The following is a 10,944-nucleotide window of genomic DNA, read 5'->3' as shown; positions in this document are numbered from 1 at the left end:
AAATATTGTGGAATATATTATCCTTTAAATGTTGAGAAATTATATTGGTATCTGTTATTTTTTTCTGGTTTCTTTTTAATATAAAATTATCCCTTTATTCCAAAAAAAACAAAACACAACACAAAATGTGTGTGAATATTTGAATGGAGGACCAATTTACTCTGTGAATCTTCACTCAGATTAGAATAGAAAACTTTTTTAAAAAAAGATTTTAAGATTGGAAAAAGTTGTTCTCAGAACTTGTTGGGAGATTAAAATATACAGGGTCATAGTTGAGTTTCTGGGATTCTTGTTACCTCAGGACCTTCAGTCATTTAATCTCATGGTACCTTAGTTTCTTGATCTATAAAATGGGGATAGTAAGATATTATCTTCATACCATTATTATTAATAATGGATATTAATATTAATGAACATTAATATTAATGAATATGAAGTAAAAGTGCCTGGAGTATTAAAAACCAACACAAACAGGGTGCTCCTTAGAGTATGAAGGTTTGTATCAATATGAAGACATCGCCTTTTCCCTTTGGAGCTTAGAGTCTATGAGAAGATTGTGGAAATGACTTTAGTACTAGACAGAGCTGACGTATATCTGTGTGAGATCCGCTTCTGCCAGAGGTGTTTGGGGGAAGCTTTGTGGAGGAGTTTGCATCTTTGAAAAATGAAATGGATTCTAAAAGATAGATGTGGGAATTGGAAGGAACACAAGAAAAAGAGAAGGAGGCACAGAGTGAATGCAGACTCTTAAGGAAACTTCTTGCTAATTGAAAAATATTCTTGCTGTGAGGTAGGAGAAACTCTGGGAAGATTAGAAGGTTATTGGTAGGGGTTCTTGAAATATCTTTGATGGTATTGAGAACTATCAAAGGTTTAAGAGTGACATGATGAGGAAGAAGTAGTACTTAAGCTGCAAATTTAAAAAGAAAATAATGAGGATACTTTTTTAAAATTTTAATTTTAGTTTTTTGTGTGTGTACCATTAAATCAGATCTGACTAGTACAGGAGGAGATTGCCCTTCCTTCTCCAGCAGAGCAGCTGGTGGGTTTGAACCGCACACCTCTGGGATTGCAGTGCAGCTTCTTGTCACTAGGCCACCAGAACTCCCTCATAGGATACTTTTGTCCACAGACCTCAAACTAAACTGCTGTTGAGTTGGTTCCAACTCACAGACACCTTCCATGGGATTTCGGATCCTGTAAATCTTTTGGGGAGGTTTCTCTCCATCTTTTTCATAAGGACTGTTCGAGCTGTCCAATACCTTATGCATGAAGTTACTAGGATTACTTTCAGTCTGCAGTAGTAGGAAGATAACCTGGGGAGCTTTGAGACAGAAAAATATATAAGACATTCTCTGGAAGCAATTGGACAGGTGATTTAGCATCTCTGTTCAGTAGCATGGGGACAACGTAAATCCTTTATAGGGTTGTGAAGACTGGTTAATAAACACAAAGTAGAGAACACAGGCAGCCTTCCTCTCTGCTCATCAGTTTTCTTATTTGCAATTGCACTTAATTATGCTAATAAATTTCCAAGGGAGCTCTGGTGGCATAGTTCACAGGGAGTTGACCACACCAGCTCTATTTCACATCCACTGACAACTCCACGAGAGCAAGATGGACAGTGTCCTCTCACGTAATTTACACCCTCAAAAACCCAGTGAAAGGTCAGCCATGAGTCAGTTCTGGTTTGACAGAAATAAGATTGTGTGGATTTGTGTGTGTGTGTGTGTGTGTGTGTGTGCTTTTAAAAAAATATTAGTAAATATCCATGGAAGGAAAGGAATAAGAAGAGAAAGAGGATACATTGTTAGGTGTCTTTGAGGTCATTCCAACTCCTAGCAATCTTATGGACAACAGAACAAAATGATGCCCAGTCCTGTGCTGCCCTCTCAATGACTACTATGCTGAGTATATTGTTGTGTTGGAGGTCATCCTCTACTAAGCATGATGGATTTTTCAGAGGACTGGTCCCTCTTGATTACATGCCCACCGTATGTGAGACAAAGTCTGTTCTCTGTGCTAAGGAACATTCTGGCTGTCTTCCTTTCAAAATAGTTTTGTTCTTCTGAGAGTCCATGATCTATTTCGTGTTCTTTGCCAACATAATTCAAAGGCATCAATAACTTTAAGTTTTCCTCATTCGTTACTCAGATGTGTTCATCCTTCTGGCAGTGCATAATATACTTAATATTCTTCACCAATACCATATTGAAAGGCATCAGGTCTTCTTGAGTCTTCCTTACCCATGTCCAGCTTTCACATGCAAATCACATGATTAAACATACCATGGTTTGAGTCAGGTGAACTTAATCCTCACAGTGACATCTTTGAGTGTTTTCTGAGTGAAGATTAACATTTATCAGTCAGTTTAAGGAAAAAGGTAAAGAGAAGGAGCTGTAGTCTGGCCATTGCTGATGTATGTGGTGCCTTTGACCAATTATCAGCCCATAGAGACTCGACCTATAAAGAATCTCTTCCGCTGTCATCTCCAAACCTCCTAAGTCAGATATAACTCACAGTGATCCTCTATCAGGTTTCTGAGTCAAATATTTTTTTATGTGGAGATTGCTCATATGTTTCCCAAGGAGAGGGTGATGGATTAGAACTGTTGACCTTTTGGTTACCAGGCCAACAAGGCACGTATTACACCACCAGTGCTCTCTGTCTGACCCTAACTCAATGAAGTTGAATTGGTTCCAATTCACAGTGACTCTGTAATGGGTTTCTGAGACCATAAGTCACAACAGGAGACTCCAAACTATCAGAATCCTATTGACCTTAAAATTTTTGCATTTAGAGTCATAGATCTAAGAATTAGAGACAATAATGTATTGTTTTTATTATTCTAGTAATAGAAAAAGGATGTCTATCATTGTGCGAACACCAACAGGACAGCTCCGACTCTACTGCAAAGGCGCCGTAAGTACCAGGTCCATCAGCCATCACAACACTGCCTCTTGTCCATCTACTCAGGGGAGGGGACACTTTCTGCAACTTCACAGTCTTTTGCAATTGGACTGCCTTTTACCTTCTGTTGCTGTTAGCTGTTGAAAACATGATCCAAGAGTGAAAGTCTATGGTAAGGGTTATCTAAAAGCTTACCCATGAGGTTTCAATAAGATGAGGTAAATAACGGCATTGCACAATGGTATTTGATATTTTAAGAGAAAGGGTATATAAGTGATTGAATGAAAATCAATTAAAATACAAAAACTTTCTTAATAGTCAATTGATATTTATGGTAGCTCACACCAGAATTTTGATTAAGTTGTAATGTTCAGGAAGACTTGGCTGTCACCAGTGGCCTTATAGGGAACCACTGACCAGACTGTTGACATCAAGCATTATTGAATTATGAATTGGAAGTTTTGACTCCAGCTTCAAGCTCAACGTACTTGACTTTGGTTAAGTCTCCAATAATTCCCCTTTCCTGCTATAAATATCTTTTCTTTCAGTCTTTAAAATTTGTTCATTACCATGTATACTTTTTAAAAGAAACCATTTTATTGAGATGTAATTTACACAAAATAAACTGTACACTGACTTAAAGCTAATGCCTAAGTTGGCCTAATCAAGACTGGGAACCTACCCAGCACCCCTCAAAGTTTTTTCCCTTCAGGCAACTACTAGTCATTATGGATTAGTTTGCATTTGAGGAAGCACTAGTGATGCAGTGGCTAAAGATTTCAGTTGCTAATCAAGAGTCCAATGGTTTGAACACACTAGCAGCTCCAGGGCTGAAAGATGTGACAGTGTGCATCCATAAAGATTCCAGCCCAGAGGAAGACCCTGAATGAGAGGGATAGATAGACTCACTGTGTGTCAAATGGGATGAGGCCTGTCAGAGATGGTGAGGTTGCTTTAGAATAAGGCAAGATTCAGAACTGTGGCTCATAGGGTCACCGTGAGTCGTATTTGACTCAATGGTATATAACAACAACATCAGAAATGTATTTTTAAAAATAAACTTCTCTGCACCAAGTCTATTGTCTTGAAATGTTTTTTTAATTTTATTTTTAAAACATCTTTTCATTGCAACATAGCAGGTCTAAAGGACATACCATAGCTTTTATTTTCATGAAATGAATGTCATTGTGTAAATAGCACCAAGGTCAGAAAATGCATGCCATTTCTCACTTTTTCATCCTTCCAGTCCATCCTCTACCCAGAAAATGAATAAAATCCATCTTGGATTTTAATATCACATGTTTTTGTGCCACTTTATACATTTCATAAATGACATTTTATTCTGTAAAAAAAAAAAAATTCCAGCCCTGGAAACATGGGCAGTTGTGCTCTGCCTTGTCGAGTCTCTGTGAGCTGAAATCAACTCAACTTTAGTCTTTCTTTTCTTTTTGGTTTTGCATTTTCTAAAATTTTACAGAAATCATACAGTAACTCTGTTTATTTGGTCTGGCGCCCTCATAATTATTTTGAGATTCGTCTATGACGTAGCTCGTATCAAGAACCCATTTCTTTCTTATTGCTGACTCATACCCCATCGTATGGGTTTATCAGTTTATTTTCCTTTCATATGTTGATATTGTTGCTCTTATATACTGTCAAGTCAGAACCGACTCATTGCACTGTCAAGCTAATACTCCAGTGGGTTTTCAGAGGCTGTAAATTGCACAGGAGGAGATTGCCCATATTTCTCCCATGGAAAAGCTGATGGATTTGAACTGTGTGCCTTCAGGGTTGCAGCACAGCTTTTCACCCTGAGGCTCCCAGAGCTCCTTAGGTTGATAGACCTTTTATATGTCTATCCTGTCTATTCCCCATTTTGGTAGACAGTTGATTTTCATGGTGGCTACTGTAAACGAGGCTCCTGTGAGTGTTTATCTGGACATGTGGTTTCATTTCACAAATAAATAATGGCAATATGATATGGCAGGTGTACCTTTAACTTTTTCAGAAGACACAGAATTATGGTTACATTTTTTGTAATACTTAATGTAGTCAGTCCCCTTGGTTTTAGCCATTTTACTTGATATGTTCCAACTTGGCGCAAATGTTCACCTACTAAACAAAAAGCTGGCAGTTTAAACCCTCCAAGGGTACTTAGGAAGAAAGACCCATCTGCCTTCCAAAGGCCTCCGCCAAAGAAACACTACAGGGGGGAGGGGTTTGTGCGGGGAGAAGGGTGCAACAATGAATGAATGGAATCCCAAAATCTCTGTAGATGTTCATTGAAATGAAAAATAAACAACCTAAATTTAAAAAAAAGAAAAAGAAACACTACAGAATGCTGTTCCCTGCTCACCCAAGGGCTGCCAGGATCCAGACTTGATTCCACACAACTGGGATTTTCCCCCTTGTTTTGTTTCTATTGAGTGTAATGAAATCTTATTAAGATTGCTGTTGCTGTTATTATGTGCTGTTGGATCAAATACAGCTCATAGCCTCCCTATGGACAACAGACCTGAACCCTGTCTTACCCTGTGTCATCCTCATTTTTCTGACACGCTTGAGCCCATTGCTCTAGTCACTGTATCAATCTACCTGGTTCAGTATTTTCCTCTCTTTCACCATTTCTCCACCTTTTCAAGAATGATATCCCTCTCCAAGGAACAGCTCCCCCTAACAACATACCCAAAGTGTATGAGATGAAGCGTCATTGACTTTGTTTTCAAGGAGCATTCTGGCTGCACCTTCTCCAAGACATCTGTTTGTTCTTTTGGTAGTTCATGGGATATTCAGTAGTCTTCTCCAGTACTAGAACTTAAAGGCATCAATTCTTCTTCTGTCGTCCTTATTTATTGTCCAGCTCTCTCTCTGATGCATAGCAGGTGATTTAGAAGACCATGGCCTGAATCAGGTGCACCTTAGTCCTCAACCTGACAGTATTGACAATTGGCAAATTATCAATAATTTGCAGAGGTCCCTAACTGCAGACTTGCCAAGTACAATGTGTCTCCTGATATCTTGATTGCTGGTACCAAGGGTCAACCATAGTCAACACTGTGGATCCAAGTAAGATGAAATAATTGACAACTTCATTTTTTTCCCTCCATCATGATGTTACCTATCAGCCCATTAGAGAGAATTTTTGTCTTCTTGATGTTGAGATGTAATCCATATTGAAGGCTGTAGTCTTTGATCTTCTGCAGTAAATGTTTCAAGTCATCCTCATTTTCAGCAAGCCAGGTTGTGTCATCTGTATAATATAGACTGTTGATGAGTCTTCCTCCAATCCTTATACCATATTCTTCATAGATTCCAGCTTCTCGAAATGATTTCCACAGTGTGCACATTGAATAGGTATGGAGAAAGGATATGTCCCCGACTTATACCTTTCCTGATTTTAAACTATACAGTGTTCCCTTGCTCTGTTCAAATAAGTTTCTTAGTCTACTTTTTGTATGATTTTTGTATGAGCACAATTAATGAAATGTTCTAGGATTCACATTCTTCTCAATATTAGCCGTAATTTGTTGTGATCCACACAGTCAAGTGCCTTTGCATAGTCAACAAAGCAAAAATCTACATTCTTCAGGTATACTACTTTCAGCCAGGATCCATCCTACATCAGCAATGATATCCCTGGTGCCATGGTCTCTTCTAAACCCAGGTTGAATCTGGCAGCTCTCTGTCAATGTACTCTTCTAGTGTTTCTGAATGACCTTCAGCAATATTTTGCTTACATATGGTAGTATTAGAATTTATAGATTTATCAAAAGTACAATGTTATGAATGATAGAATACTATCCATATGCATATAAGGAAGATCTGTTAATATAGCTGTTATCCAAATATATGCACCAAGAACTAAAACTAAAGAGAAAGAGTGAGGATTCCTACCAACTTTTGCAGTACAAAATTGACCAAACATGCAGTCAGGATGGATTAATAATCATAGGTTACTGGAATACAAAAATTGGAAGCAATGTGGAAGGAATGTCGGAAAGTATGGTCTTGGAGACAGCAGCTGGACAAAGAATGGTTAAAATCTCTGTTCAATGATTTATTTATAGCATATGCCTTTTTTAAAAACACACAAAATAGGTGACTCTACACATCTTTCTGACCTGATGGTCTGCACAGGAATCAGACTGAATACATCTGTGGAAAAGAATCATTGAAGAAGCTCAATATCAGCATTCAAAACCAGGACAAGTGCTGACTGTGGAACAGATTATCAGTTGCTCATGTGCAAGTTCAAACTGAAGTTGAGGAAAATAAATCAATCTCACAAGAACCAAAAGATGACCTTGAGTCCAGTCACTTGAGTTTAAAAATCGTCTTCAGAACAGGTTTGAGGAAGCAGGAAATAATGGGTCCTTGAAAGCATGTGAGTAATGGTGGAACATGTAAAGGAGGCTTAAAACAACTGAGGAAGAAATACTGGGCAATTTACGTTGGGAAAATCAGCCATTTACCAGCTTTATACTCTGACACGTGTCAGCATCCAGACAGTTTTGCTTTTTTGTTTCCCGATTGGGAATCTTTTCAACATAAAAAAGCAGGTGTGCATTTGGAATATGACATTCCTTTCTTTTTGTTATTTCTGATGTAGTTTTTAATGGAATTTTGTTCGTTTTTTTTTTCAGGGTTAGACCTTTATTTAAAGTGACCCAGCTAGTTCATCCTTCAAAGGTTATTTCTGAAGTCATCCTGGGATTGGACTTTTTCTGTGGCCATGCGTGCTGCACTGAGCTGCTGTGTGAAAGGCCGGCCTGTCTCTTAACCTCCTTTTCCACCAGATTCCTTGGGAACTGTCTGATGAGGAGTGGAATGGCTGCAGATTCTTACAGTGGTTGAAAGAATCACATTTTACTTTTTTGCTCATGCATACATGCAAGACACCTATCTGCAGGCTTTTTGTTTTGAAGAATCCATTTACCTGTTTGATTTTTTTAAATTGTAAGAAGTAACATGATTACCAGGTGTGCTGGTGGTGCATTGGTTAGGGACGCAGTAACTAATTAGAAAGGTTGACAGTTCAGACCGACCCAGTGGATCTGTAGGAGAATGGTCTAATGATCTGCACCCAGATTAGAGGCAAGACATCCCTGTGGACAGCTTTGTCATGACACATGAGGTTGCTAACAGTGGGACCCGACCGTACCACCACCAACAGCAGAAGCCGTTTCATGCCTGGTCGCTGTAAAAGCACATCCATAAAGCAGTGTTTAGAATGTGGAGAAGGAAGCTTACATAAGGCTGTTGACAATGAGTATTTTGCTTTTCTTTTAGGACTCAGTGATTTATGAGAGACTTTCAGGGAAATCTATGTTTATGGAGGAGACATCGGCTCATCTGGAGTATTTTGCTACAGAAGGTCCATGAGAATCTGTTTTCCTTTGGGGGCTCCGTTCTTCAAGGTTGGTACTGTAGCCTGAGTACTAGAGTGGCTTTGTGCCTTTGCAGCACCTTCTGTTTGCTTAAAGATCGCACCAACCCACACTGTCATTGCAGATTCAGTTCCAGACCATCATAGGAAAGTGAGTCGTGCAAATATTTCTGTTTCCCAGTGTGTACAAAAGTTACAGATACACTAGACGCTAATCTCTTAAAGGAAAGCTGGTGGTATAGGGTCTAACCTACCTGGCCATGAACTGAAAGGTTGGTAATTTGAATCCACTAGCCTTCTCTCAGGGAGAAAGGTGGACCGTTTCTTTCCATATTAATGTACAGGCTCAGAAACCCAGCAGAGGGTTGCTCTGAGTCAGAACTGACCTGATGGCAGTGGATTTGGGTTCTGTGATCAGTTAATAGTGCACTAGCATGATGCAGAAGTTTTTCAAATATTGTAAGAATTATTACATTTGACAGAGATGGAAAGTGAATGGAAGGTGCTTGCATAATGCCCCCAGATAGATTCGCTCCGTGCAGGATTAACACAGCCTTCAGTTTGTAGAGTTACCCAGTAAAACGAGGTGTGCCTGCAGTGGTTCTCAAAACTCAGCTGAGATAGAATCATTATTATCCTTTTTTGTCCTCTCTCACTTTAACATTGTTTTGTCCATATAAACAAAGAATAGGGGGGGAAATATATCCCATGGCCTTTCCTTTATTCCTCAGTGTAGACTTTGGTCCATTACTGCTAGTCTCTTTGCTCCATGTGACTTTTGAACTCCTGTGCCTATCTTTCTTGCAAGGAGTGACTGGTGGAACTGACCTCCTGACCTTTTAGTTAGCAGTCCAGCACGTGTTGCACTGTCCTGCAGTTCTGTAAGAAATTCACTAGGGAAAGTAATGCCAGAGAGTAATAAACATTAGATGGGGAAATGAAGCAGAAGATGGGGTCTGGAGAGTGAAGAAGCTGCCCTTTCTCTAGAAGGATGAGGCAACATTAAGGCAGAAACCGTAGAGATGAATGGGGAGAGCTGTGAAAATGACTAGAAAGTGCTCCGCTCGAGCCGTTGAAGAGTGTGGGAGGAAGGCCAGCAGGAACCTTCGCAAGGGAGAGAGAGACAGAAGCACCAGCAGAGTGACGGGGACACTTCACAGAGGGCCCTGAAGGGCCTCACGACCACACAACCTGTGCGATGTGTCGGGATGTTATTTTTATTTTTATTTTCCTCTGGTCCCCAGTCATTGGCAGCCTAATCAGGAGCAGCCACCTTTCCTTTTTGCAGGTTTACGAACTCTCTGTGTCGCCTACACGGACCTGACGGAGGACAGCTACATGGAGTGATTGAAGAAGTATCATGAAGCAAGTACGGTTTTACAGGACAGGAATAAAAGAATGGAAGAATGCTATGATACTATTGAAAAGGTAAGGTCCCTCGTAGATACATACCATGAAGGAAATCTGCTCATCGGTGTTTTCATATCTTCATGTGGATTTTTAAAATTTTTAAAAATTATTTTATACCATAAAATCAATCTGACTGGTACAGGAGGAGATTGCCCCTCCTTCTCCAGCAGAGCATCTGCTGGATTCATACCACACACCTCTGGGATTGTAGTGCAGCTTCTTGCCACTAGGCCACCAGAACTTGCCCATATGGTTTTTAAATGCAATTGTTATGGTTTCTAAGATATAAGTGTAATTAAATTTTATTTTTCCTTCAAAAATATTCTTGTCATCCTGGAAATATGGTAGGTCCTTTTTAAGGATTTGAAAATATGTCTTCCTTTTACTTCTCATATGCTAATCAATGAAATTTTTACCTTTTTATAAATAATACATTTTAACATATCAAAAGAAGAACATGTTTAATGTGAAAAAAGAAAAAAAAAGTTGGAGTAAAGAGTAATTTCCCCAGCTATCAAGTCGATTCTTCCACAGTCCAAACCTTTGCCATGTTTTAGAGGCCGTGCGTCTTAACAGGAGGTGGTGGTTATTGTTAGACGTCATCGAGATGAGTACAACTCATAGTGACTCTGTGAACAACAGATGGGAAGCCTGTCCCAGCCTGTGCCATTCTCAGTATTTCTGACGTATTTGCCATCATTGCTGCAGTCACTGCATAAATCCATTAGGTTGAGGGTCTTCCCTTTTTTGCCGACCTTCCACCTTTCTAAGCATGGTGTCCCTCTCCAAGGAGTAGCCTCTCCTTACAACGTGCACAAAGTATGTGAAATGAAGCTTTGTCATCTTTGCCTCCAAGGAGCACTCTGGCTGTCCTTTTCCCAAGACATACCTATTTGTTCCTTTTTCAGTTCATGAGGTAGTCAGCACTCTTCTTCAAAACCACAACTCAAAGGCATCAATTCTTCTTCTGTCATTGTCCAGCTCTTAGATGCATAGCAAAATCCAGGAACAAAACCCATGGCTTGAATCAGGTGTACCTTAGTCTTCACACTGATATCATTGCTCCTCAGTAATTTTGAGAGATCCCTGACTGCAGACTTTCCCAAAGCAATACAGGTCCTGATCTTCCCAATGTTTATACCAAGGATGGGTCTTGAGAATATCAATCTTTTCTCCATTTATCATGATGTTGCTTATTGGTCCAGCAGTGAAAATTTTTCTTTTCTTTTTAAAATTTT

General features: G+C 39.4%; 1 pseudogene; it reads left to right on the top strand.

Annotated features, from left to right (window-relative positions):
* LOC102852537 overlaps window positions 1–10,944 on the top strand; it is a 194,957-nt pseudogene that overhangs the window by 86,051 nt on the left and 97,962 nt on the right.

The sequence above is a fragment of the Elephantulus edwardii genome, unplaced genomic scaffold (assembly GCF_000299155.1).
Source record: "Elephantulus edwardii isolate Elephantulus edwardi_28Jun2011 unplaced genomic scaffold, EleEdw1.0 scaffold00135, whole genome shotgun sequence".
Lineage (NCBI taxonomy): Eukaryota > Metazoa > Chordata > Mammalia > Macroscelidea > Macroscelididae > Elephantulus > Elephantulus edwardii.
The sequence above is the reverse complement of the archived record's forward strand: the minus strand, read 5'-3'. Positions and strand labels throughout refer to the sequence as shown.